The sequence below is a fragment of the Petaurus breviceps genome, unplaced genomic scaffold, assembly GCF_028583685.1.
Source record: "Petaurus breviceps papuanus isolate PSGF00001 unplaced genomic scaffold, PetGlider_PUasm1.0 151, whole genome shotgun sequence".
In the NCBI taxonomy this organism is placed as follows: Eukaryota; Metazoa; Chordata; class Mammalia; order Diprotodontia; family Petauridae; genus Petaurus; species Petaurus breviceps.
In genome coordinates, this window is record NW_027185712.1 from 11,164,975 (window position 1) to 11,170,427 (window position 5,453).

Below are 5,453 nucleotides of genomic sequence, written 5' to 3' on the forward strand. Positions count from 1 at the left end.
ATGATACTCAGTTTTGCTGGGTAGGTTACTCTTGGTTTTAATCCCAGCTCCTTTGACCTCCAGAATATCATATGCCAAGCCCTTCGATCCCTAAGTGTAGAAGCTGCCAGTCCTGCGTTATCCTGATTGTGTTTCCACAATATTCACATTGTTTCTTCCTGGCTGCTTGTAATAGTCTCCCCTTAATCTGGGAATTCCGGAACCTGGCTATAATATTCCTAGGAGTTTTCTTTTTGAGATGTTTTTCAGGAGGTGATTGGTGGATTCTTTCAACCTCTATTTTGCCCTCTGGTTCTAAAACATCAGGGCAGTTTTCTTTGAGAACTTCCTGGAGGATGATTTCTAGGTTCTTACATTGATCATGGCTTTCAGGTAGTCCAATAATTTTAAATTATCATTCCTGGATCTATTTTCCAGGTCAGTGGTTTTTCCCATGAGATATTTCACATTGCCTTCTATTCTTTCATTTATTTGGATCTATTTAAAATCATTTTGATTTCTCATAAAGTAATTAGCTTCCATTTGCTCCAAATTATTCTGAAGCAATGATTCTCCTCCTTGAGCTTTTGAGATTCTTTTCCATCTGGCAAATTCGGCATTTTTAAGGCATTCTTCTCCTCACTGCTTTTTTGAGCCTCTTTTGCCATTTGAGTTAGTCTATTTTTTAAGGTGGATTTTTTCCTCAGTCAGGCTGTTGAATCTCATTTTGTAATTTTCTTGCATCATTCTCATTTTTCTTCACAATTTTTCCTCCACTTCTCTTATCTGCTTCTTAAGGTCCTCTATAACCTGTAACCAGGTTGTATTTTCCTTTGAAGCTTTGGTGCAGGAGTTCTGACTTCACTATCTTCCTCCTGTTCCATGCATTGCTCCTTTTTGTCCCCAAAATATGAGTCTAATGTTGGAATCTTCTGTCTGCTTTGTTTCCTTTGCCTGGTCATGTTGGCCCTCAGTCACTTGACCCTTGGGCTTTTTGCCGCAGTAGGACTCTGCCACCAGACAGGGAGCTTTTCGTTCCAATCACTGGGGTTTCCTCAGCTGCTGGAGGTATTAGATAGGTGCCCTCTCTGAGGCCTCCACACATTCTGGCAAGCTGGACACACACCTCAAGACCTCTACCCTAGACTGCAATCCAGATCCAAGCATTTTAAAGCAAGAGTGATTACCCCTTAGACTGGTCTCTTGGTGCCCCTACACTCTGCAGGCCAAGAGCTGAAGCTGCCATGTGGCACCGGCTGGCTGTGCTGGTGTCTCAATGGCTTCTCTGCCTGGGGCAAAAACCAAGACACTCCCACTTACTGTGTCCCATAGTCCAGACTGCACTGATTTCTCACTTTGTCCTTTGCATCGATGTGTGATAATTATGGCAAAAGCCATAGCTGCTGCTCATCTGGAGTCCCTCCCAATGAGGCCTAGTCAGGCCCACCCTGGGGCTAAAACCTCTGGCTCATGTGGGCCTGTGCTAGGCCGATTCCTTCAGGCCTGCTGGGCTGTCCTCAGAGGAAGGTTAGCTTCTCTGTGTCATTTTGTGGGTTCTGTAGCTCCAAAGTTTGTTCAGAGTCCCCTTTTTACATTGATTGGGGAAGGTGGAAGCTGGAGCCACTGGGAGGTCATGCTTCTACTCAGCCATCTTCACTCTGTCCCCCTCTACCAATTATTTTTAATGGCACAAATATGGTATTGATACCTAAACCAGGAATAGTAAAAACAGAGAAAGGAAATTATACACCAATTTCCCTAATATATATATATGAAAAAATTTTAAATAAAATATTAGCATATATTAAAGCAACTTATCATGAGAATTATACACCATGACCAGGTAGGATTTATTCCAGGAATACAGGGCTGGTTCAATATTAGGAAAGCTATCAGAATAATTCATCACATCAACAACAATACTAACAAATCATATGATCATCTCAATAGATGCAGAAAACACTTTTTGATAAAATATAAAATGCAAAAAAATACAAATTCATATTAAAAACACTAAAGAGCATAGGAGTAAATGGAGTGTCCCTTGAAACAAGCAGCATCTACCTAAAACCATTAGCAAGCATTATATGTAATGGAGATAAGCTAGAATCATTTCCAGTAAGATCAGGGGTGAAACAAGCATGTCCATTATCACCCCTGTTTTTCAATATGACACTTGAAATATGAGCTTTAGCAATAAAAGAACAAAAATAAATTGAATGAATTAGAATAGGAAAAGAAGAGACAAAGCTATCACTCTTTGCAGATGATATGATGATATACTTATAGAATCCTAGAAAATCAAATAAAATAAACTACTTGAAGTAATAAATAACTTTATCAAAGTTGCAGGATATAAAATAAACCCACATAAATCATTGGCATTTCTACATATTACTAAGAAAACCCAACAGCAACAGATAGAAAGAAAACATCCATTTAAAGTTACTGTAGACATAAAACTTGGTAGTCTACCTGCCAAAACAAACCCAGGAACTATATGAACAAAATTGGAAAATATTTTTCACACAAATAAAGTCAGATCTAAATAATTGGAAAATCAGTTGCTTTTGGGCAGGTAAGCTAATGTAATAAAAATAACAACTCTACCTAAATTAATTTACTTATTCAGTGTCATAAAAGTCAAACTGCCAAAAATATTATATACATATATATATATAATAAAAATCATCTGGAAGAATAAAAGGTTAAGAATATCAATGTAAATTAATGAAAAGAAATGCTATAGAAGGTGGCCTAGCCATACCAGATCTTAAATAGTATTATAAAACAGCAATCATCAAAACTACTTGATACTGGCTAAGGAACAGAGTGGTAGATGATTGGAATAGTTTAGGTACACAAGACACAGTAGTTAGTAAATACAGTAATCTTTTGTTTGATAAATCCAAAGACTCCAGCTTCTGGGATAAGAACTCTCTGTTCAGCAAAAAACTACAGGGAACACTGAAAAACAATATGGCAGAAACTAAACATAGAAAAATATCTTACACCATATACCAAAATAAAGTCAAAATGGAAACATGATTTAGATATCAAGGGTCATGGTATAAGCAAACTGGGAGAGCACAGAATAGTTTACCTGTCAGATTAATGAAGAATGGAAAAAATTTATGATCAAATGAGATAGAGAAAATTATGAAATGCAAAATGTATAATTTTGATTACATTAAGTTGAATAATTTTGTTACAAATAAAGCCAATGCAACCAAGATTAGGAGGGAAGCAAAAAACTGGGAAATAATCTTTACAAACAGCGTCTCTGATAAAGGCCTCATTTCTAAAATATATAGAGAACTGTGTCAAATTTATATGAATATAATCATTCCAACAATTGATGAATGATCAAAGTATATGAACAGGCTATTTTCAGAAGAAAGTAACAATATCTATAAGTATATGAAAAATGCTTTAAATAACTATCAATTAGAGAAATGAAAATCAAAACAATTCTTAGGTACCACATCACAACTGTCATATTGGCTAACATGAAAAAACAGGAAAATTATAAATGCTAGAGAAGGTGTGTGACAATCAGAAGATTAATGCAATGTTGGTGGATTTGTGAACTGATCCAACCATTCTGGAGAGCAATTAGGAACTATGCCCAAAGGGCTATAAAAATGTGTATACTCTTTGGCCCAGCTACCACTTCTAAGACTATATCTCAAAGAGATAATACAAATAGGGAAAGGACCCACATGTTAAAAAATATTTATAGTAGCTCTTTTTGTGGTGGCAAATGATTAGAAATGGACAGGATGCCCATCAATTGGGGGGATGCTGAACAAATCATATATGAATGTAATAGAATACTATTGTGCTATAAGAAATGATAAGTGGGGACAGGGGGGCAGTCAAGATGGCAGAGTAGAAGCACCACCTCTGAATGGCTCTGGCTTCCACCTTCCCCAATCAATGTGAAAAGGGGACTGTGAACAAACTTTGGAGCTGCAGACCCCACAAATGACACAGAGAAGCTAAACTCCCACTGAGGACAGCCCGGCAGGCTGGCAGGAATCGGCCAACATAGCACTCTGGGAGCCAAGCCCAAGACCCCTATGAGCTGGAGGTTTTAGCCCCACAGCAAGTCTGACCAGCCGCTGGCAGGAGGGACTCCAGATAAGCAGCAGCTGTGGCCATTGCCAAGATTATCAAAACACATATGTGAAGGACAAAATGAGAGGTCAGTGCAGTCTGGACTTTGGGACCCAGTAAGAGGGAGTACTTCAGCCTTTGCCCCCGGGGCAAGAAGCTGCTGAGACCCTGCACAGCCAGCCAGTGCCACGTGGCAGCTTTAGCTCCTGGCCTGCAGAGTGTAGGGACACCAAGCAACCAGTCTGAGGGGTAATTACTCTTGCTTTAACCTGCTTGGATCTGGATTGCAGTCTAGGGTAGAGGTCTTGGGATGTGTGTCCAGCTTCCCAGAGCATGTGGAAGCCTCAGAAAGGGCACCCATCTGTTACCTCTGGCAGCTGAGAAAACCCCAGCGATTGGGATGAAAAGCTTCCCTGTCTGGTGGCAGAATCCTACTGTGGCAAAAAAGCCCAGGGGTCAAGTGACTGAGGGCTGACATGACCAGGAAAAGGAAACAAAGCAGACTGAAGATTCCAACATTCGACTCCTATTTTGGGGACAAAAAGGAGCAAAGTATAGAAAAGGAGGAAGACAGTGATGTCAGAACTCCCGCACCAAAAACTTCAAAGGAAAATACAAGCTGGTTACAGGCCATAGAGGACCTTAAGAAGCAGATAAGACAAGTGGAGGAAAAATTGGGAAGAAAAATGAGAACAATTCAAAAAAATAATGAAATGAGAGTCAACAGACTGACTGAGGAAAATAACACTTTAAAAAACAGAGTAACTCAAATGGGAAAAGAGGCTCAAAAAGGCAATGAGGAGAAGAATGCCTTAAAAATCTAAATTTTCCAGATGGAAAAGAATTTCAAAAGCTCAATGAGGAGAATCATTGCTTCAGAATTAGATTGGAGCAAATGGAAGCTAATGACTTTATGAGAAATCAAGATGCTGTTAAATAGATCCAAACATATGAAAGAATAGAAGGCAATGTGAAATATCTCATGGGAAAAACCACTGATCTGGAAAATAGAACCAGGAGAGATAATTTTCAAATTATTGGACTGCCTGAAAGCCATGATCAAAGTAACAACCTAGAAATCATCCTCCAGGAAGTTCTCAAGGAAAACTGACCTGAAGTTTTAGAAACAGAGGGCAAAATAGAGGTTGAAGGAATCCACCAATCACCTCCTGAAAAAAAAGATCCCAAAAAGAAAACTCATAGGAATATTATAGCCAGGTTGTGGAATTCCCAGATTAAGGAGAGAATATTACCAACAGCCAGGAAGAAACAATGTGAATATTGTGGAAACACAATCAGTAGAACCCAGGATCTGGCAGCTTCTACACTGAGGGATCAATGGGCTTGGAATATGA